A 25,376-nucleotide genomic window follows, 5' to 3' on the forward strand; every position below is an offset into this window, starting at 1 on the left:
ACGGTATCCAGACGGCTTACTAGAAGAACACTGTTTCACTTCACTGACCGGCTAACGGTACTCAGAAACAGAAACACACAAGAAGGGAAAAAATACTGAAACCTCAACTAGGCGCAGAGTGTGTAAATAACCTTGAACGCGGATTAACACTATTTGTCGCTATAGAGTGTACGGACCGATGACAAAAGACTTCTATCTCGACTGAGTGCTCGATAACGAATGACTCGAACATTAGACGACTGGCGTATGAGACCAGTGCTACACCCTCTAAACCGCCGCACCAGGGCAGGGTCCGCTAAAATCATAAAATTTCCATTTCGCTCAATGTGCCATAGCATCAACATTTTCCATCCGATATTAGTGATATTAGACTTAAAATTAACGTAAACATATTATTTGTCGTCTTAGATTCTAAAAGGTCCGAAAAAAATTTCTTTTTCGGTAAAAAAATCTTTAAAAATGATTAACTTTTAAAAATGGTCAAAAATGCACTTTTTTAAGCTTTGGTCGCTTGCAGCACTAAAAATTTTACATATGATCGACACATATTATATGTTTTTGGAAAGGGCATCTCGACACCTTTCAACCTGCATATTGACTAAATTAATTGAATGATTTTGACACGAAATATTGACTAAAAACTACAAAAAGTGCTCAAAAACGAGTTTTTTGAGAAAATCACAAAATCGCTTCTTTGAACAAAAAAATGAATATTGTTTTCGTGTTCAGCGACCCAAAATTAGTCTAAAAATACTGTTTCTTGAAGCTTCATTTTTCTTGTAAACTAGTGTAATCGAGCAAAAAAATCTATTTCTTGAAAATTTTATAGAGACTATCCCCTTAAAAGTTCATACAAGCAAGTTCTTAATAGAAAAAAAAAATGAAAACGCTGCCATATTTCAACCGATTTTGATCATAAATAGGTCGTTGAATGCGGAATTAAATGTTCTCCCTAAATTTATATTTGAACAAAGATGCTTCCTAATAAAAGTGTAGAGCAATTTTCATATTTATAATGAAAAAATCGCAAAATGATGGGTACTGTCATATTGTTGTCCCAAAATCGTATAGTACTTTTAATAATAGAGCATACCGTTGGAAAGGTTAATTCTTTTTCTTTCTAAAACGCTTTGAGAATTTAAAATCGGTTGAAAAATGATCACGTAGAAATTTTCGAGCTGAAAATCCCGAAAAACGTTTTTTTTTTCTATATATCACGATTTTGAGAGCATATTAAATTGATCAAATGTGGTTTTGGGTTGAATTTGACGAGATCTACAACCTTCATCAGACCGCTTTAAAAGTACATTAATTTTTTAATTTTGTAGCACAGTGTAATTATCTGTTGTTTATGATCGTAGCAATCTATAGCGGGCTAGAATTGCTTGTAGAAATTTTATCTCAATTTCTTCTATATAATATATTCTAGAACATTTTCACTTTAAGATGTTCGAACCTGTTCTTGAGTATCCACTAGACGAAAGTGCATTTCAAGACTAGAAATTTCGTACAAAAAATAATTTTTTTCTGGAAAATTTCGGGAGGGGTTTTAATCTTCTAGTCCCCCCTCTGGCTAGGTGTCTGAATGAAAAGTTTTGAATTTTATCATAATTAAATTTCATTAACTTCAATTCCATTAAGTATGTGAAGACTTCAATCTCGGAAAAATATTTTTCCCACTCGGAAGTACATCTTATCATCATGATCATCATCATTTACATTCAAGCTCAATTCAGAATTAAATTAATCCTGCTACCTTCCGCAAATACTTCATCAGTTCAATAAAACACGCACATATTATCTCCTAATTGGTCATTGTTGATCCAGTGAACTGTACAAAAAAGTGAACGCAAAACCGACCCAACCAGCCAACCATCCAGTGAAAGCTCCGTTCTCCGCCTTTCCGTGTCTGCTTGAGCACGTGCTGGGGCAAGTATTTTTTTCCCTCCAAGTCCCCGTGCGTCGGTCGTCGTTTAGCTATTAGCAGGATCGATTTCTCAGCTTATTTTCAGTTTGTACACCGACGGGTATGCCCCGCCGCCCGATCGTCGTCGTCATCGTCATCGTTCCTCGGCTCGCATTACACACTTCGGTGGCACTTCGCCAAACCTAATAATTTACCGCCGACCCAATTAACGGATTACGATCGTTATTAAAAAAAAATCTGCCAGCCCTAAGGCAAGTTCTGGTGTTAAGTGATGAGGTGTTGTTTCATAGATTAAACCGTTCATAAGTTATATAAATCTCGGCTAAATCGTTTCACTCGATCTGCAACCGTCCAGTGATACGCTAGATAAAATGAGCCGACTTGGAGTGAGTTTTGTTCTGTTGTTGAACTTGGCCGTGGGGTTCTGCGTGTTGCGTAAGTTGTGTTGTGGCCGGGTGAAAAAAGCGCATTTCTTCAGCTTCGATTTTTTTACAGCCTCGTCGCTGCAGGTCTGTTCAATCAGTGACCCGAACATGTCGCAGTGCATCATCAACGTGGTAGATTCTCTGCGGCCAAATATCGCCTCCGGAAACTATGGGGAAGATCGAATTGCACCCCCACTGGATCCTTACGCGATCAAGCTTCTGGATATTGATCGTGGACCGAGCTTCAGTGCCAAATTGAGAAATGTTACCATCGACGGTGTTAGCAAATTTGTGATCAAAAGGCTTCGGTGAATTTAAAATTTTACAGTTGGTGTTGCTTTTGATTCTAACGTTTCTACTACCAATAGCCCCGTTCTCGCCGATAAACGGTTTAACATCACTGTGAAACTACCGAATCTGTTCGTGTATGGAAAGTACGAATTGAACATGAACATCCTTTTGCTTAGAATAGCTGGCAAGGGAAATTTCAACCTGACGCTTGGTGAGAGGATCAAATCAATTGCAAAAACAAATCTAACACAGCTGATCAACGGCCAACAATTTTTTCCCGTAGGTGACACCCTCGTCAGTATCAAAATTCAATACTACCTGGACACAAAGGATGGCAAGGACTATTTTAAATTCAACCCGGTTGACCTGCGTTTTAAGTTCGACAAGGCCGAGTTCTATCTGCAGAATTTGTTCAATGGTGACCCGGCTCTGGAGATGATAGGAAATCAGGCGATCAACGCCAATCCGGAACTTTTGCTGGAAGAAGTCAGACCAGCGATCGAAGATCACATGAAAGCCTTCGCTGACGGAGATTTCCAATACCGTTGTGGAAGGGGCGGAGGAGAGGGAACTGCTCCCGTTGTGAAGTTAGCGTTGATCGTAAGGTAGGTTTTAAATTACGGAAGGAAGATATTCGCGGTACGGAAGCGGAATCTACTTCAGGTTATGCATGTACGGGAACACATATCCAATTGTGGGCTACCATTGAGCTGTGAATATACCAAAAAGTGATACAAAATAAGATAAGGAATGAATAAATTCGTTGGTATTCTGGAAGTATCGGGGTTGAGTAATTTTCTGATGATTAAAATCGATTCCACATAGATTGTACGTACACACAACTATGTGTCTTATACAGGAATGTGATGAATGATAAGCTGCCAACGAGTTATTAACGCGTAGTTTCCACACACAATAAACACCTTTGAGCTAATGTGTTTCACATACAGCCGTTGATTACTTTGTTACTAACTAATTTATGCCTCAACAATAATGAGTTAACGAGATCTGTATGATTTAATCAGGAAGCTAATTTCGTATATCACTCGAAACGTTGAATAAATTATTCAATCAGTTCTCCTAGATAACAGACACAACTGCGGCAAAGTAAAGATGTCATTCTCGGAAATAGGTCGCTTGTTCTAGCACAGTACATAATGTAATTTCCAATAATTGCGCATATAAATCTTTTTTTAAAATGAAGGGTGCGCGATATCTGGAACAAAACGGATTGTCGTTTCTGCACTTGGGGCTTTTAAGGAGTATCTAATGATAATCAATGGATTCATGTTTGTGTGTGACTACTGCAGATTATAAATCAATTAAAGAATTTATAAAATATATCTTCAGCAATAAATCATGTTTAATAAATTTACGGCCTGAGTTTCCGTGGAATGAGCGGTAGTCATTCACAAAAATGTTTCATTCGAATATTTTGAAAATATTTTTTTGTGTGTTTATGCCGGTACCAAAACTTTCTTAATGCATCAGTTTTTTCCAGTAAATAAATTTTTACAATGTCCCACCAGTGTCAATACTGTAAACAATCTACTCTCTAAGGCAACCACTACGAAAAAAACTAACAGCACCACCCTCAAAAAGGCAGGGAACAAAGAAGATGGTTTCACGACCACTATCCGAAAGTCGAAGAAACATAACAAAGCATTCAATAATCTCTTAAACAGCAGTATGGACAAAGCTATGCATGTTTTATAAAAAAAACAACAATAAAAGAATATTAGTGGCTGTTCATCATTTGCGCGCAATTTGCCATTACAGTTGCAGATCTTTTTACGGCGTTTTCACGTTAATACTGCCATCGTTAACGCTGCCTTGATTCCTTGTTTATTACTGTTGATTTTCAAGTACTGGATGCAGCAATTGCAGATGTTATTACGACGTGAACAAGATTTTCCGTAATATGCCTTCTAATAAAAAAGCGCTTTTAATCCACCTAACAGTGTGATGATACATTTCTTATAAATCATATCGCCTTCTTCGGGTATTATATCGATTGAGAAAATTTAGAACTTGATGCTTCGCGATGTTTTTGATAACACATACTACATGGGATAGTGGCAGGACTCACAGAATCGCTCAAATTTGCATAGGACAATATCAGTGCAAGAAATCTCAAAGGTTAAACCAATTTAATGGAAAATCGGAAAAAGGGACCATAAAATATAAATACAAACGAATTATTGCTAATGCTCCGTTAATAACATATATAAATTCTTCAATCAATGCATTATGTAACTGAATTTTCCTAAAGGGGTTATGTACGTTGTGCTGAGTCAAAAAGTTCGAAAAACAAGCTTTCGGATGGATTTGAAGTTCATACTCAATAGCGTTTACTCAATAGAAGTAATTTGAAATTTGAGAATTCGTAGATTCAATATATTATATTGAGATAATATTTTGCACAATCTTTTTAATGAATATTCAATTTAAATTGTATTTGAGATAGCATTGATGTAATCCATTAATTCATATTCGTGGTAGTTGAGTACAATTTTCTTCAATTTTTGGTTCTTCAGTTCAACGTGCTTTTTTATTATACCACCGCCTCTAGCCAGAAAAGTAACAGCGCGACCTGCTGCAGCTTTTTGTTCCAACTGCATCTCCTTTATAATTCGAATACTGCTAACATGTCGTCCTCCTACCAATGCAGTCCAGCGGTTATGCCAAGATTCAACATTATTCGTTGTCCTCGGAAGTCCATTTTTTTGTGTTTTCATAAATGGACCACAATTGGGGTGGAAAAAGTGGTGGGTTTCATTTTCCAGATCTTCCTTGTTTTTTGCGGCCAAGAACATAAAGTTTCTTCTACATACTTTATTAGCGGAGCCATATCTGTCGGAGCTGTCTGCTGGATGAGAGAAAAGGCTCGAGAAATAGCTTCTGATGGTAAAAAAGACAAAGCACGCAACTTTTTAAACAAAAGTGCTGCATTTTTGTTTGTCGAAATCACTGGAACCAGACCAAGCTTTTGGATGTGTTTCCAAATATTCTGGCTATAGTGGAAAAAGCATCCAATTTGCGAAACATCAGAATATTCGTGATGAAAAGCATTGATCATGCCCTTCTCGAAGTCTGTCAGGATCATTTCTGGAGCTAACTCAATGTCTATCTCAGATGCAACTGTTGTTAGCTTTTCGAGAACTTTTTTGTAAAGTTCTTCCGTCTTATTGGTCATCAACACGTAAACTGCTGGAATGGTATGCGTGTGTACTGGTGCAATACTTGAATGAATTGAGAATAGTTGTCTATAATCCCCGGGGACAGTATCAAACGTTGCATCTGCGATCCAGTATCGAGCTTGATGCAGTCTTTTTATGTCTTCGGTTGATGCGAATAATATGGCATGGCCTCTTCGATACTGACTTTTCCCCTGAAAAATTGACCTCCGTCGACGGTCCGCTGATACTCTTCAGGTATTATCAAATCTCCCGAGTTTTCGTCATCAGCACTTCGAGACACTTTTGACCGCGCTCGTTGCACAAGCTTCCTCTGAGCGTTCGAAGAAACCTGCAGTTGGACTTCGTTTGATAACCCAATTGCGGCAGTTCTAGCAATTCTCACTGGTGGACCACTATCGCTTGCCGCATGGCGCTTTATTGACATCCGCAGTCTAATCGCCTCCACTTCTATTGGATCCGGTGCATGAAAATGATCTGATCCGGTTGTCATGACAACATGTGCCGTTCCACGTTTCTTCGTTACAATTCTTGCCGTGCAGCTACTGCGTTCTTCATTTCGTCTGTTTCGGCTCCGACAATCCCAATAGAAAGTATCGTCCGTCTAAGTAACGTAACATTTTTAACACTTTTGGACATTTAAAAAGTCGTATTTAACTTACGTGCTTATTTAAACAGTACAAAAAGCCTTTACAGTAAAGAATATCGCCTCCTCTGGAACTTTTCAAAATTTCCGGTGAGGCTTCCATTGTGAAGAATGTTATACGATCTATTTCGTTTTGAACGTAAGACGAAAATAATTTTCTTCTAGTGAACTTTTCATGGCTTGCTAGGAATAATATAGAAACGATATCCGAAATGCAAATGTGGTAACTATGGTATCACTAAGTGTTATGTTGTATGTTGTTTATGTTATTTTATTCACAATTCGATAAAATGTAACGAGGTGGCCGCTGACCCGCAAAGCATTGATCCACTCGTCGCCCGGTTTGCTCAAACTTAGTGGTTTCAATTAGTTCAAGTCCGACGGAGCGGAGTGATGTCGGACAGCACGCGAATAAAAGCGATGTGGCGTAGGCGTAATGAATTACCTAGTTTGCAAAAAGTTAAAAATATTCTTGTTTGGAATATTAACGACAGCTTTTTCGTTGCATATTTTGATACGACATGGCTAATTCGATGAAATGACCCATTCGGCGAAATGACCCATTCGGCGAAATGACTTTCGGAAAAATGACCTTCGGCGAAACGGCATTCGGCGAAATGACCTTCGGCGAAATGACCCGCCCCCCTAATGCCAAAGAACAAATAAAAAACTCGCGAAACCCGTTAGGGAAAATCATTATCATTACTGGAATTTTCTTTTTCACGAAACTTTTTGATAACCTTTTGTAATATTGTGTAGGAAAAGCTGAAAATTTATGAATTTTCTCTGTTTGCAACATATAAACCCCTAAGTATACCAATTAATTTAGGATACCCTTTTAACATAAAACTATCGCACGAATGGGAATAGGTTCGCCAAGTTTTGGAAGAAGTCGATAAAATAACCACTTGAAAACTATCTAAAAATTGGTGTAGTTCGATGCAATTGAATGAAAATATCCTCAGAAAATGGGATGTACCATTTAATGTGAATAATGACCCGTTTTTTCAGCTCCATGGTGGCTGACAAAATAGGGACATTGACTAAATCGGAACATTTTTTCTTTATAATAAACTAAAGCTGTTATGATTCCCTTCCCTTGATGTAGTTTAATAACTATTTCTGATTATTTAATATAGTCTTCTAGCGCAGAAATTAAAAAAAATGATTTTTTTTAATTTTTGCACATTTGCATCTTTAAGATAAGAAAAACATGGTCAAGAAAGGATTTACACGAATTTAGCCTTGTTTGTCTGCTAGAGCCCATCAAACATATTTTCATATGAGGCTGATAAAATTGGGGGCTGATCAAATCGGCTCTTCAACGTATTATAATAGATAGGCAGTATTCGAAGAAGTTTCTTGTGGACGAGTGTAGAACGATTTTGTTTCTACTTACTTGGAGTCAGCAGCGGAGTCAGAAATTCGTTTTGGTGGGGATTTGGTGAAATTCTAACTTACTGTCCAAATGGCACAATAATGAAACCGCCATCTTTGAAGCTTGAAAATTATGGAGAATATTTTTTTCAAAAAATTGTAGCAGAGTTCTTGTCTTTAGAGAATTTATTGAGACTTTCATTTAAAACAACTTTATTGTAGGCATGAATACTACGTATATGGAGCATATCGAGTTATAAAAAGATATTTACGAAGTGTTCCTTAGTCTAGTTTTTTTTTCTAAAATAACTTTCTATTGTGAGCTTCACAAACTCAAGCTTTGGATAAAATGTAAATTTTATCGTTTATAAATAATAGAAGAGATTTATCATAAATATTAAAATCATAGCTTAGCTTAGCTTAGTTGACCACCCGTGAGTTTCCCGTGATTGATCAAAGCCTGTTGAAATCGCATATTGAACCAATTGTATGATGCTTGGGAGTAGTTCATCGTACTCAACGTACAACCTAAAGAGACTAAGATTATAGTATGATCAATAACGTAGATAGCCACGCCCATGCAGGTCAATTTTGGGATGGGAGGGAATGTTACACTTGTGACTATTATGACCGAGGAATTCTCTGCATCATCCACAAGTGTCACAGGATAGGATTGTGTGTTAGTAGGTAGGGAGATGAATCAGGATATATCTTGGTAGATATTGTGATTTAGCTAAGTACTCACGCGCTTTTCATTTTAGATCATAGTTTTCAGGTGTGCGACCTCCAGTATAAATATGAATCCATTCAAATAGGCATTTTGAAAATAATTCTTCCGTGGGGCGTAATGAAAGGATAAAGCCGCGTGGAATATGATAGAGTTCTATTCTTCTATAGACAATATAATCTTAGCAATATGTACGAAGTCGCTTGCGATCAATTTCCGAGAATTCGCAACGAACAATTTGAACTCCCAACAGCCGGCCATCGAGAGTAATGCTTCTTATTAACATTTCAATAATCATTTTCAAAGTTTGCATTACAAAGAAAGCGTACAAATGTATAAAAGGTATCCCAAATGAATGTGAAAAAATTCACTACTGAATGTTAATGACAAATTGGCATCTTCACTCTCTCTATCAGACGCGTTCCCATAATTGGGTTAAATACCAATTGCAAACGACATGTTTATTATGCGTAACAAATATAATAAACAATACGACAGGGGATCCCTCGGTGATCCAGAAGAAGAATGGATGGGAGAACAGCAATACTAGCAAATACCGACTACCATATGAGCGGTGCAAATTCGAAGCTTTAGCTTCCGATGGTCCTACATTTTCTGACAAAGTGAAGTTCTGGTATGTTGAAATTTTTATCACTATTTAGGAAAGCAAAAGTATCATAAAGCTAGTATCAGGCCTTCATGAGACCTCAAGAAGTCACTTTTGGAGGTATTCGTTAATGTAGATTTGTCGGTAGACGGTTCCAGATTTAATAAAAATACCTAATTTAACACATCTACAGATCGCTTGCAACATAAAAAACTTTTTGTGCAATTCGACAGCTCCATCTTAGGCCAATTCAATCATTTTTTTACATGAAAGTTTACTTTTTTTTAAAACGGTTTTTAAACCAAAACTTTGGAAGTTAAACCTTGGCGTGGAAGAGCCGGTATATTAATATATGCTGTTACTTAGTGCAGAATTAGATTTTGCCCTTTACGGCTAGTATACAACCACCAGAAGAAACTTAAAGCGTTGGTACACAATCGAGAATAGCGAATCAGAAAAGATGACTATATGTCAGTGATTCACTAAATACAGAATGGATAATGGTTATGATGTAAATCCTTAAGGTCCGTCCAGGTTAAGTCTTCGGTGCGGAGCAATACCTCGACCTAGGAACTCATGTTGCATGTTGTTAGTCGCCTCTTACGACATGGGAGCAGTTCCCAGAGGTTCTATTCTTGGCTGAAATAGTGCAAAAAGATTTCAGCCCGCCGGACACCACATGGCTTATCATAAACAGTAAAATCATAATAATTTAATTTAAAATCATATATAAATAGCCTAAAACATGTTAATAAATTGAACACATGGAGCCTTCATGTCTTCAACAAAGTGGTTTGTAATAGCACTCCCTAAAATTTTGCTGAAGACATTAAGTCTCGAACTAGATTTGTTTGAAGAGTAAATTCGCCACAAATACTTCTTGGAGGATATAATGCCAAAATTATTTTATCAAATGATGTGCTGGTTAACGTTTGTAAAATTCATCGAAGATACTACACCTGCGAAATTGGCGGAACGGAAAACGCCATTTTGCACAAATTCCCCTAATTTTGGAAGGTAGTTTTCTCGTTATTAATTATATAACGTTTTCGTCTTAACTCGACGCATTCCCAAAATAAAAACCTTTTCAGCAAACGTTGGAAGTTATGCAATTTTTCGGTGAGCAGTTCTAAGTTTCATAGACCTTAAAGCAATTCCAGTTTCGCTTCCTATTTAAAGAAAGGCTAATCCATATTACAGTACACCCCTGCAAAACTGAACTCAATATGATAGGAAATTATGATTATGATTATCATTGATTTCAGAACTCTGGAATGAGTTTCTATTGGAATGTTTTTAGGCAAGTATTTGATATGGATGTTATTAGACAACTGTGAGATCAAGACCAATAGATCATTTACAGCTCAGGATCGCATTCCCACAATTTTTCAAAGGTCCTCATGTTGTTTCAAACAATAGGTTATCAATGTACTGATCAGATAATTATCATTGTAATATTGAATTAAATTAGTCTGCATTAATAAATTTTTAACTTCAATCTATTTTTTTTTTTTGAGTTAGGGGGGGGGGGGGGGTGGTAAAACCCCACAGCATCCTCTTGGCTACACCACTGCTTGGAGTTATTCATTTCGCTTTTCATTTTCCGAGATATGTTTCAGATCGATCCGATGGTTATAAGTTAGAAGGTTCCCACAAATGGAAATTTTTTCACACTTAGGGGGATTAATCAATAAAATCACAATACCATAAGAAAGGGCATATTATATGCTTTAAATTCTCCGAAGATACTATTGACCTGAAATTAGTCATTTTGGCGCTAATAATACATTGAATGTTTTTGGTCTTATTTATCTTTCGTCCGCATTTAATGTTAAATATCTCTTTTGATAATAGTCCGATTTCAACAACCTATAGTTTGTTCGAAAGGTATTCATATAAGCTTTCTAAAAATATATAAACTGTTTAGTTACGTCGTCAATTTCGACAGAAAACTGCAGAGAGCGCGATTTTTGCACCTTCAAACATTCATATCTTGGAAACTAAACATCAGAACCAAAAACCATTTAATAGCGTTCTGTTTGTGTGATAGGCCTTTCATTTAAAATTGGTTTGGATAAGATCGGTTCAGCCATTGCTGAGAAACACGAATGAGAGTTTGTCCGTTACACACAGACATTGTCCCAAATCGTCGAGCTGAGTCGCTTGGTATATAAGACTCGGCCCTCCGGGCCTCGGAAAGAAATCGTGAAAGTTTGAGCGAATTCTATACATTTCTTTTCTAAGAAATGTAAAACTGATAGGGTGATGTGCCTATTTAGGGGGAGTAGAGCCTATTGTAACCCTATTTCGTATCTCTTAGTCTCGAACCAAGCATATGAGATAAAGTCTATATCGATTTGGCTAAAGCAGGTGTGCAAGGATAGTTCTATTATTTATTTATTGTGCTTATATTTATTTAATACTCCTCTCTAATTGCAACTTTAAATTTAAATAAAATCACCTTATTGAAGTATCTGCTAATTCGCCTCACTCACGTACTGAACCGAAACAGGACGCAACGGCGCTTAGTGAAATAAACACTTTCGAGCCAGCATTTACCAGCAGTCTCATATCTCGTTATTCTGGGATAGGCCTAGTGTTATAAGGGGTTATTATTAAATCTGGAGGCTCACATTATCGCCATGTTTTGTCCGATACACTACCACAATCAAAACAATTTTTTTGCATCCAGCATACAGAAAAGAATCACCAGTGCTGCCAAACTAAAACATGAACTTGAAAATATATCGTATTGCAATTTCAGATATAAGAATTTATTTGATTCAAGTTATTCAACTAATTGTTGATTGCAGAGATGTAATTTTTATCTGCACATACAATTCGGATCGGGACAAAGCAATGTGTGATGTGAAACTTGTTATGCCAGCTGTTAACCTTCGCATGGTTATTGCCTGCGAGCGCAATTCTGGGCGCTCTTCTACTAACAGCTGATGAGGTTCCTCCATGTGCGTGATGTTTACGTTTGTTTTGATTGGCTGCAAAAAAGCAGAATTATTCGTTTTACAAATCTGGTTACCTAGTTAGAATCGACGCAAATGGAATATAAGGCATTGCGTTTCAGGTTTTTCGATGAGGCGAAAATTGGCATACCCAGGAGGCGATAATTGGATCGTTGAGGTGAGAATAGATGCACAGAATAGAACATTTATTTTCATTTATGTTGAAAATGGAAACAGATCTGCTAAATAAGCATTATATGGATGTTTAAGAAACAGTACACTGATAATTTATTCTGAGAAAAGTTATAGGTAATTTAGCTTCTTTTAAAGTTGTTAAAAATAAATTGTCCTTTACATGTATATGTACATGATTTTACTGGTCAGTGATGTATTCGGAGCAATTTGTCGACACTATAAGCCCCTTCAGATGGTGTGCTGATCAAGTGAGTCGGTTGGTTGTGTGTGCAGGCCCAACGAGAGAGAGGGTCAGGGGGGGGGGGGGGGGTACAAATGCCCCGGGACTCGCATTTTTAAATGAAAATAAAATAGGGTAATTTGGGGAGAGATGTCGCACATTTCTAAAAATCGATCCTGCATCAAAGTAAACCATTCAATAATTGAAGAAATCAGTTTTATCAATTGCAACTAGTTTCTAAAATACTATGAAATGGTTTTTGACATGAAAAAAAAAATTCATCAGATTTCCATGAACATTTTACAAAAAAAGGTCATTGCGGGAGAAATGCCGCATGTGCGGGTGAGACGCCGCACCGTGGTCACAACCTGAAAAATGGTGAACAAAAGTATTTTTTGGCTCGGCCAGCACCTTCCCTTTTCTTAAGGGGGTACTACCATTTCCAGAAACATTTTTTTATTCAATATATTAAAAACATTTTTCTTTCTCTACCTTGTGTAACGGTTAAGTTGGAGTAACTTAATTCAGGGTACTATTCATCTATATGCTTGTACGATATATGTGTTAGTAGCAGTTCCTTAAAAGCACTGTTTGGCTGTTTCTCCCAATTAATTTATACAACTTAGGTTTGTTCTTGAAAGATTCATTTTGAAAAAGCATCAATTCGTTCAAATTTTCGCTTTTATCTCAATATTGACATCACTACAAATCAATGCGTTCACGAAAATTAGTGCCTGAAACTTCAAAGAATAAACCGAAGTAACTAATTCTTAGATATATATCGCCCGTTCAAATATATAGATAAATAGACTCATAACCATATATCGTCGCTGTTGTGCTATCTTGTGACAAGCGCCATTTAGCACATTTCGAGAAAAATGATTTTTAAAGTTTGAGATTGAATATCTTGAAACTTATAAATGGTATAAACAATCCAAAGAAGACAATTGATGCTTCTATCTATTCTGCATTAATCTCTCAAATATTACGAAGATCGGTTGACTATGTTGCGAGTTTTTACCATGAATGTAAACAAAAGTCACACTCACACGTGTCATAGTCGCGTATTGATGACAAAATTTGTATGACGTGTCATAATCGTGCATGGAAAATTTTCCATAGAAAAAAATCATAAATTTTTAACTTTTATTCATATCTTTGCGTTCATAAGGTCTATAAACAATTGGTGAAATGCATTTTGAAGGAAATGAGTCAGGGAATCTAGAAAAAAATTATTATTTTTGATTACAGTGTTGCCAAATATACTTTATTTCCAGTTTAAAACTAAAACTGTGTTTTTCTCACAACTCGTGTAATTTTCTTTTGAAAATGTTTATGCCATTGTGTTCCTCAGACATTTTCACACATAAAAACGTCTAAAACTTCAATATAAATTGAGCAAATCCCTAGATACAGTGATTTGAAGCAAAAAACTCACAATTTCTCATCACGTTTCTCGCTATATCTAAGTAACCAAGTAGAATTTCAAAATTCTGAAAACGCCACTTTGTAGAGATTTTTCAAACAAGTAATGTGGCATATCTAACTCAGTTTACCCCAAAATGGCGTTTGTCATAAGATAGCACAACAAACAAATACATTTTAGCTATGCATCCTCTTCCATTGAGTGCGGTATCTCACCCGCAATTTTGATGCGGCATCTCTCCCAATTATACGGGAGAGATGCTGCACGACGACATTTTCCTCTAAACTTGTGGATGACCGTGCTCATGATCAGAATGCCTTTCAAAAGATCCCATCTATTCAACCGATACATGATTTACCAAACGAAATTTTAATGCGGTGCTGAAAAAATTCGGCACTCCGTGATGCAACTGAACGCACAAAATCATTAATAAAATTTTCGTGAGTCAAAAGGATAATTTTACATCTCTAGAGTTATAATTCTTCGAAAGACAAACTCACAATATCATAAAATAAAAGTGACCCCATATATGAGATATAGAGAGTGAAAAGAAGAAAAATTTAAGATGCTAGTACAAAAAAGCTATACTTAATTGTAATATCTTTATATTAATTTGCCTCATTAAAAAAATTAGTGATGTACCCGAATTGGAAAAAATCTTGAAATTTGAACTAATTTTGTGAACACTGTAAACTTTTTGGTATGTATCTTTAGTTTAAATAAAGGTAATAGTCATCTTCACCAACTCGAATAAAAGCAACAGATGTTGCTAAAAATCTATCCTTTCATGCAACGTGTTCTATTTTGCACGATCTACCTAAACGACAACGTAAAAAATGAAAACTGAAAACACTGCCAACTAGCACCCCCCCCCCCCTACCACAAAACAATTACGTTGCAACCCTATGTATCTCAGAACACGTTAATCACAGAGACTTCTTCAAAAGAGTTGTTCAGAATAATTTTCGAAATTACATTAACGTAGTAGGTAAGTGAAATAAAATCGATTAAATTCATCCAGCAGTACCAATTGGGTTGTGACATAAGACACGTAAAGAAGCCGTCATTTCTTCGAAACATGGTATCAAAGGATTTTCAGTACCTGCAAAAGCCATTAAAGCTTACATGAGAAATATTAAGCTGTTAATTGTTTTAGATTCCTTCATAAAAATGTGTTAGAAGGCTAATTTTATCGCATAAGATTGTCACTTCTCAGAATGATTCTAAAGGAACCATTATAAGGTTAAGACAATGGTTCTATTGATACTATTGAAATCAAACAAATGATGGCTATTGATTGAAAAAATGGATATATACAACACATGTGATGTATAATATCAGAAAGGTTCGATCTTACTGTTAGGTAAAACATCTTAGCAAGTTACTGCTTTCGGCAAAGCTAATCTGGACTATTTTGTCTGCATTGTCTGAAGAACAAACGATCGTTTATTCTCGCCGTTGTGATCGATCAAAATGAATAACCGGCATCAGGAACACGTGGACAAATACGGCGGTCGTTGACTGTAGGTCTTGACGTATTAAATCGAGTATTCATGATGTGGAGCAGTGATGAAGCAGCTTAGGTTGGCAGTAGTTGTCTATATTCAATTTCATCATGTCAACAATGCAGTACTGAACTTTTCCACAACTTGATCCAGGCAAAAAGCTTCAGTTTTAATACCAACCTAAAATACGTGGTTGAATGTGACAGCTATCAAATCGAAAACCCCGTGTAAATGGACAATGGAAAATTTGCGGTACGGTAACATTCTGTGGCACCGCGTAGGTGCAATGATCCAATCACAAATTATTGTCATAATTCGGAGAAGCCACCGACGATACTTCGACCAGAAGCTGCTTTCGATGTGTCCTCAATAATGTTGTGAGAATGCGGCTGGATGATCCATTCATTCCTATGTTACCACTGAACAAACAACTCTTTGTACTTTTAAAGGACAATTTATTACGTACCAGTTCTACGATCAGACGACACATTACGTATCACCATGTTCCAAAACCATTAAGGAAAATCCGTTCACATCATAATGACAGATGCAATAGCTGCATCCAGTACTCCAAAATCAACAGCTTGCACGAACAGTAACAAGCAAGGAAACAAGGCAGCATCAACGATTTCAGTGTGAATCAAGGCAGCATAAACGATAATGATATTGACGTACATGACAACGCCGCAAAAAAAGGTTTTCAATTGTAATGGCAAGTTGCGCGCAAGTAGTTCTAATGGACAGCAACTAATATTTGTTTATATTTGCTTTTTTTCTCCAACTATTAAATGTATAAAAGATCAACGGCTCTTTTAAGCTAACGCATTGAGCCGTGCCAAATGAAAAATTAATTAAAAATGGTTTGATTTAAAAGATTGATTCCGTACAATTTTCCTAATCGATATTCAAATGAGAAGTCATATATAATTATGCCCGTCAGTAATCTATGTTCTGGAGCCCGGCGCGGTTCTTGACGGCCCTGCATGTGTGAAGTGAAATTCCCAAATTGCTGTTGTTTCGGGACGTGTTTTGAGCTTTTATTCACTGTTCAAGTGTTCAAAGGATCGTCGGATAGTCGTCCATGATGGAATACGCCGGAGGAAATAGATTCCTGGAGTGTGACGACTCTAAACATCGCTTCTCGGAGGCTTTTCTTCACCGCAGAAGCATCATCAGAAGCGAAAACAAGCCGGGAGAACGAATACACCTCCGCGCCCGCCGCTCAGCACTTCTGTACGAATGATGTTACTACGAACGAGAGTGTAAGAAGAACCAAGCTATTACGAAAGTGAGACGGACAAACCCACTAAAAAGCGCGTATGCACACTACACGGAGAGCTTCATCGACCGCATGGTTTTTCTGCCTGTCTCTCGTTCTTTCTGCTATAGAATTTGTGCGTTGCACAGAGGAGTAACTGGAACAAATACTTGGCCAATAACCAAAAAAAAAATATTTTCGATTTTTTATTAAGTTATATTTTTTTAGATACCTAAAAGCATACTACATATTGTGGCACAATAAGGAGGTTGCCAAAAATTGCAAAGGATTTTTTGCATGGATACAAAATGGTGATATTTTAAGAGGTTTTTAATCATATTTTATTATATATCCTGTAAATTCGCTTTCTAATGATAATGCCTGTATTAAATAAGACAATATTATAACAAACGTAATTGAACACAACTATTTGTGTAATCTCAGCTTAAAAATAACCGAAAATAGTAGTGTTTCTGTGTATTGGACCAGCTTTAGAAACACCCTTTTTAAACATTTTATTCCAAATTTGAATGATAAAAAGTTACATTATACGGCAAGATCCGGTAAAGTTGCTGAAACAACATTACAAAACAAGATTCCGGCTATCCGAAAAATATTGAATCTCTTCCGATCTTTTCCGATCCACAAATTCCAAGTGATTTGAAAATGTTGATATTTTTACTAATTTGAGGTACGCCAAAATGCTGTAGGGTCAAATACTATGTTTGGCAAAATGAATCTTTATGAATATGTGCACAGGTATCCCTTTTCTTCTTCCTTTTCCACTGAACAACGGTTTATGCAGCGGAAAAAACAAATGTATTCACAAAGGTCACCTCGAAAATACTAGTATTCGAAAGGATCTAGAAAATTGACCCCCAAATAGTCCCAAAAACCAGGTATTTTCTATTTTTAGTTTACATTAAGGCATAATAACAGCAATAACCGCAATAAATAGTTTTGGCCAGGGTTCGACCCCAGTTACTCCTCTGTGCGTTGGGCGTTTTAGGTCTGTTCACTCGTTGAGTGCTTACTGGGAGCAGAGTTACAAATAATCGAAGCTCTTTTTTGATGGCTGAAAATGAACCTGATGCGACTCGTGGTGAATAGAAAAAAATATTCATTCAAATATCCATGTTATTCATTCAGTTGAATATCGTACAATATATTCATTTCACAAATTATCAAGGAAAATGTTTTCAAATGCCGGTAAAGCATATGAAACAACAATCATCATCGCTTTCATTTTGCCAGTGCCTACTTTGATGCGTTTGATTCGTTGCTGCACGGTCGCTTCGTGTAATAATCGTAGACGAATGAAAATGTGCATGAATGAATAGGCGGTTTGTTCGTTTGACGTTTTCAGCTGCGTCACTGAATATTGAAAATGAATGCGGCTGAATATGATCAATTTTCATTCAATGAATTTGAATATTTTTAACTCTGACTGGGAGTGTATTCTTGGGTGTGCATGAGAATCGTGGTGGAGTGTGAGCGACGGGAGTGAGTGATGAGCGGGCTCTGTATATTTTTGTTTCTCGGTGCACACTGAGAAACAGAAATATGCAGAGTTTGCATGTTTTCTATTTCCGTGTTTTTTATTCTGCCGTGATTTTTATCCATTTTCGAGAGTGTACTTCTAGTGAGTATTCGGTGAGTGTATGGACCGAGTATACCCAATGCGTGCGGTTTGCAGCGCAGCACACGAGGGGTGATTTGAGGGATATGGTGCCGAAGACTAGATGTAGTTATCTGTGCATTATTGGTAACATAGAAAAACTGGTATATTTTTCTATAAACATATTCTAATTTATATTTAAATTTTATTCAATTAAATACACTAAATACGTGTCGATTTCTTACATCATGTAAGGAATCGAAAGTCTGGTTGTAATGTTATAATCCATTTGATACAAACATTACATAAAGGCGGGGCTGGTTAATGGAACCATTACCTCGGAACACGGTTTGCCCTGTATACGAAATGGGTAATCGTAAAATTAATTGAGCTAGCCTAAATCCTGGAATCAAGTTTTTTTGCAGGTATGCATATAAATACATGGAAATAACTTTTTTTCTGTAAGTAAGCCCTTTCATATGATGTTGTTATTTGTTATTTGATTGATCTTCCTAAAAATTACCAACTTTTCTGTAAATGCATATATTAAAATTATATCTTCGGAAAAGTTGTAGAGCAAGATTTTGCCAATAACTTTGCTGAAGACACAAAGACTTTATCTTTAATATCTTCAACATTATTACTGGTTATTTGTGTTTGATCCCTTCAATAAAAATTTATTAACATAACTTTTTAACCATCACTCTGGCAAGTTCGTTATATTCAGTGAAATGCTTTGAGTTATCAAAATGGAAATCTTTCTAATTACAACTATGGCCTATCTCGTGTATTTACATAGTAATGAGGGAATTTTAAAAAAAAATGTTGTGTTTCAAATGATAATTGCTTGTTACCGGGGAAACGTCAATAATATTTTCAGATGACAAGGTTTGTCATTTGCTACTATGCTTGTCGTGAAGAATTCTCCTGTAAGTGAAATTTCCCAATTATTATTTTTTGGCATAAAAATTAATCTATCGTCTTGACACAGTTGTAAATTTCGCTTTCACGAACATCTTTGCTGAATACACGAATTCTCTTCTTTAAATGCCTAAGAAGTTATAATTCGTTATATTTGGATGACCCCAAAAATATTTATTTTTGCCTTTCTCCTATAGAAAGGCTATGCAATCGATCTGTAAATCGACTTGTTAACCGAGGCCTCTAGGGCTGAGTCTCTTATACCATTCAACTCAGCTCGACAAGTTCGGCAAATGTCTGTGTCGAGCTCAGGATCGCTTCACGGTACATATATGCATACGTTTGAAGTTGGCTGAAAGCCTTCATGTATCAACCAGTAAATTGCTCAAGGAAGCACTATATTGAGAGTGGGCGAATTACCCAATAATAACAAAAGGCCTCATGATAGCCGTAATTACTCATCGACGCTCGTGTCCCAAGCTGCATTAATTGCACCATTCATACGGTGGTCTAAGCTTCCACCAGGGACGAGACTCCAGGTAACTGGTGAAATTTATGATAGTAAGTTACTTGGCAAGGACCATGAGGAAATGCGAAGAAAGCAATTATCGTCTAGAAGGGACGATAGTAATAAAACTCTCAGACGGTTGCCAAAATAATACAGCATTGTGTACGTAGGCGATCCCGGCGAGGCGCATGTACCGCCACGAAGGCCGTAAAAGAAAAAAAATAATAAAGTGATCTAGCGACGGTCATGGGAAAAAATCCAACATAAAGGTATCCGGTCTAGACCGATACCAAATAGATAATTTTACCAGCGCCGAAAGATATAGAATTGATTTGTTTACCAGCGCAAAGGGTTTAGGATTTGAATTGTTTACCCACCCTAAAACAGTCTAGCAGGCAGGAACATAATTTGCCGGCCGTACCGAATGGACGGCGGAAGGCAATAAAAAACACATCACGGTAGGAGTGAGCGAGAAGGGTGGATAGCTAGGACTAAGAAGGTAGGTGAATAGTTAGATTAGGAATTTGTATATATAGTTTTAAGAATATGAAATTAAATCAGTCGTTCAGTCGCTTTTTTCCCATAGCAGTGGTTGAGTCGTTTTTCTTTCTAAGTAGAAACCGATGACACGTTTTTTCCTTTGTAGTGATTCGCAGTTGAGGAGGTCCCTACCAGCGCCCAGCAGACGTCAATCAAACCAACAGAGGAGTTGGTAGAGAAGTATCATTTATCATATAATCTATTTCTTTTTTTTCTCCTTTCCAAGGTACAACCCGCTAGGAAAACCGTAGTCATCATAAGTCGTACTTCCGGCTTATGACCTACTAGATTTCCCTCCGGGTAAAAGAAATTTTAAAAACCAAAAATAAAATAAATTCTTTTATCAAATCCATTGAGGAAGCAAGTGCGAAGCTCAGTAACACGTCGTTGCTAAGCTAGAAACAAGTCTGTGTGTATGAATGTGTGTGTGTATGTATGTATGCGACCAAAAATATGCCCATCGGTTATATCGGAGATGGCCGAATCGATTTTCTCACACTTTGTCTCAAATGAAAGGTACAACGTTCCGATAGGCTGCTATTGAATTCCATTCAATTCCGACCAGAGTTACAAATATTCATATTCATTGAATGAAAATTGATCGTATGCAGCCGCTTCAGTGACACAGCTGGAAACGTCAAACGAACAAACCGCCCATGCATCCACGCAGATTTTCATTCTTGTCCGATTATTACACGAAGCGAACGTGCAGCAACGAATCAAACGCAATTAAGTAGGCCCTGGCACCCTGGTACAATGTAATCGACGATAATTGTTATTTTATATGCTTTACCGGTATTTGAAAACATTTGCCTAGATAATTAGTGAAATGAATATTACGCGATATTCAACTGAATGAATAACATGAAATTTAGAATTAATATTTTTTCTATTCGTCACGAGTCGCATCAAGTTTCTTTTTCAGCCGTCAACAAAGATCTTCGATTATTTTTAACTCTGATTCCGACCTCAGGTTCCGGAGTTACGAGTTGAAGATTACGATCACGCATGAAGTTTCCATATGAATTGGTATCAGCATGTTATCTAAAAGATGTAAAAACTCATAAAATGTGTTTTAAATTTCTTGGATTTATAGTATAAGCTCACTGATTTCCAATTAAACCCACGTTGTCCACTTTGGACACCTTTGGCGGAACTGCAAGCTTCGGGAAAGTGGCCGAGTTCCTGAAGTGAATTTACATCTGCTTCTTAGAAATGTCTGACTCTATTTGCTCAAATTTAGTCTCAAATGAAAGCTTCAGCATCCCTATTGACTGCTATTGAATTTCATTGGAATCGGGGTTCTGGTTCCCGTGTTACGGGTTAAAGTATGCATTCACATGCGAAATTCCCATACAAACCTGTATGATCATTATATCTAAATGATGCTAAACTAATTGAAATAAGTTTTAAATTGCTTGAAATTGTTGGTCCAGATCACTAATTGCAAATCAAAGTCTCCCTTGACTACATTGAGAACTGTTGAAGATCCTAGAAATTCGAGGAAATTGCCAAGTTCCAAAATTAGATTCCCATCTGTTTCTCATATATAATGGCTCGAATCTCATAATCTTAGTCTTAACCCTAGAACGTTGCACTTGCGTTTTATACCCTAGAACGTTGCACTGGGGTACCTTAAGGCTTTTGTAGTAGATTGTTAGTTCTTCCAAGATAACACTATTTTATCTGCATATTATTAGAAAATTGGCTAAGAAATATGATTTGTTTAATCAAAGAAACAGCTTTAACCCATTTTATAAACATCATAATGTCTTACAATATTCAACAAAGTTATGGGCTTCTTAAATATCTAAAATATTCTAGAGGACATTGTTGTAGAAAAATGAATACGACAAAAGTTATTTAAAAAAAACAGATTTTAATGGGTTCATTAGAAAACGTCACATAACAACGAAACGCCTATAGTTAGAAAGTTGGTATCTGCTGTAAAATTGCTAAAAATAATATTTTCTTGCTAAAGATTCAAGATGCCTGGAGGGACCAGTAAAAATTTACATTTCAGAAACGTCTTTGCACTTCATTTTGGAGTATGATCTTCTACTTATGAAAATCCGTTTTAATAACCCCAAAAACTTGTCTGAAGTTACCAAAACTCAAAACGTTATGGTTTAGCCATAAAATAATTGGAGACATGAAATTGCACTATTTAACCACTCTGCTGCTGTCAGATTTGACCCTCTTTCTCCTATACTTGGTAGTATAGATCACCAAAAAATGGCAAATATTGGCCACAGTGAAAGTAATTTAAACATACTACTAAAGGTCAATCAATGATAAAACAAATTTTTAATATACCCTATGAATATGGAAAACGTAACTAAATTTTCCCTTAATTTTGCGAGATTTTCAAATAATAGTTATTGAAAATTATTATTGATTTTGATTCAAGACGCACATCATACGAGATAACAGCAAGGTAGTGACAGCAACTATGTTCATACATGCTGGGCATAACGGTTATGCTGGTAGGTAGTTGTCTCAGCTTGGAAAGCTTGTTTTAGCCTGGACGCAAATACCTGAACCAGTATATAAACAACAGAAATTCAACTGACTTCATTTTAGTTTTACCTAGTTTTTATTTAAAAACATTTCAATAAAGGAAATATTTTGATTGACATTTTTTTTTCAATACATGTATACTGAAAGCTGAAAGTATTGCCGAAAATTGTAAAAATCATTCTATTTCGGATTAAGTTCATTATAAAGTCAAAATTCAATTATTAACAAATTTTGTAATATGCAATATGATAATTATTTCGCATCTTTTGAGTTTGGAATCTCAAAAATCTCAGCTGACTAACTAAATAGAAAAGAAATAAAAATTATACCTTTCATCTGAAATTGAAATCATCAATCAATTACCAATAATTTTCAAATGCCTTTGGCAACTTCGTCTTATTTAAGAGTGCAGTTCATAAAAAGATAACATTTTGAGAAACATAACTCTAAATTATATTTACGTGTGAATTACTGGCATACGGAGTATTTCCACAATCTAGTTCCCTACCTTCATCCATCGGTTGGTGAAACAAAACGTTCGAAATATCCTATGTTGTATTTCACGATGAAGCAGTTTAATTCAACAATGAGATTAGTTGAACCCCAGTCGTTTGTGTCTTGGCTGAAATGGAAGTATAACGGCATATGCAATTGTGTCTGGACTAAAACAAGCGTTACCTGCTGAGACAAGCGTTTCAAGCTTTAGCTCAGGTAAGCTTTTCAAGTTTTGTGCTAGGCTTAAACGTTCGTGTCCAGACTGAAATTGACAGCATGAAACCAATAGCGTTGGATTATTGTTTTCAACAAAAACTTAGTTGGCCCAAATATTAACTATACGAAACAAAAAACTCAACTAATTTTTTAGTTGAAATTTTGATGAATCGGGTTTCCGCGTTTAGATGTTTTCCAGAGTTTGAAGACGAATATTTTCTTCTAATACATCAAAACTATGGCTTCTATTATTCAAATAGGATAAGTTCTGATAATACTTGATTTTTTTAAATCAATTCACTCATTTTTCTCAGAGATGGCCAGACCGATTTGCCCAAAGACAAATTTTGCGCTAAATCGTATTCAGAGTTGGCAACACCCTCTCAGATTTTAATGAAACTTTCTGTACATGAAGACTTTGTCACAAAAAGCCACATTGCATACTGTTTTTCTAAAAATGATCTAGACTGTCTTTTGAAAAGGGTCAAACTTTTTTACCATTTTTTGCCTTTCTCATATAAAGAAAGGCTATGCAATCACTCCAAAAATCGATTTTTTAGCCGAGGCCCGGAGGCCCGAGTGACATATACCATTCGATTCAGTTCGTCGAGATCGCAAAATGTCTGTGTGTGCGCATGTATGTGTGTATATATGTTTGTATGTATGTGTGTATGTATGTGTGTCAAATAAAGTCATTCAATTTTCTCAGAGATGGCTGAACCGATTTGCACAAACTTAGTTTCATCTGAAAGGTATAACGCTCCCATAATAACGCTATTGAATTTTTAGTTGATCGGTCTTTTGGTTCCGGAGTTACGGGTTGAAGAGTGCGGTAACACAGCAGTTCCCCATACAAACTGGTAACCCTATGATGTCCGAATGATATTATACTTATTCAAATATGTTCAACATTACTTGGATTTGCGGGTCTAGATCACTAATGACCAATCAAACTGGCATTGACCACATTGGCCATCTATGACGATTTTTGTTGCCCTCGCCAAGTTCCTAAGCTATTATCACACATATTCTCTAGCAAACTCTTTACCGATTTTTTACAAACTTGAGTTCAAATGAAAAGTATAATACTTCCATTGACTGGTATTGAATTTCATTTGGTTCTGACGTTTGGTTTCGAGATTACAGGTTGGTTATTGCGGTCACATACGAATTTCTCATAAAAACCGGTACAATCGTAATAGCTCATAGGAATCTATTGAAATGCACATTAAATTACAGGCCTATAGCACTGATGTCGATTATTGGAACATATTGTCCACTATGGATAATTCCGGAAGTCCCGGCTTTCGGACATATTCCAGAACTAAAGCCACTTCGAGGATAACTGAACCAATTTTGACTATCCTAGTCTCAAATGGAAGGTATAACATGCAGTTGGGTGTTGGACCCCCCTCCCCCTCTACCCTCCCCCTTCTGCCTCTCAACCCCACTCCCCTCTTTCACCCTCCCCCCCTCTCAGACCATCCCCATGCATACCTTTCATCCACCCCGTATACCAAAATAAGTATTAAGTGTTTCCCAGCGCATCCTCTTCCTCCAACTAATCATGCCCCTTCCCTTCCCCACCACCCACATTTCAAAATATATTTACATGAACGCAACATTGAACTCACACTGAATAAGCTAATAAAATATTATATGTTTGCTTGTTTCAAGTGTGTCAGCGTCAACATGTTCGTCAGATTCGTGACAGTCATGCATTTATATATGATTATCAAGTGTAATATGAATGTAATAAACATTTCCACAATGTTATATTGAACGTGACCAGGCATT

At 36.5% G+C, this 25,376-nt stretch overlaps 1 pseudogene; it reads left to right on the top strand.

Annotated features, from left to right (window-relative positions):
• Positions 1–2,008: 2,008 nt before the first annotated feature.
• LOC131682451 (uncharacterized) lies at positions 2,009–3,420 on the top strand (annotated as a pseudogene).
• Positions 3,421–25,376: the final 21,956 nt, after the last annotated feature.

This window comes from Topomyia yanbarensis, chromosome 2 (assembly GCF_030247195.1).
Source record: "Topomyia yanbarensis strain Yona2022 chromosome 2, ASM3024719v1, whole genome shotgun sequence".
NCBI classification, from domain to species: Eukaryota; Metazoa; Arthropoda; class Insecta; order Diptera; family Culicidae; genus Topomyia; species Topomyia yanbarensis.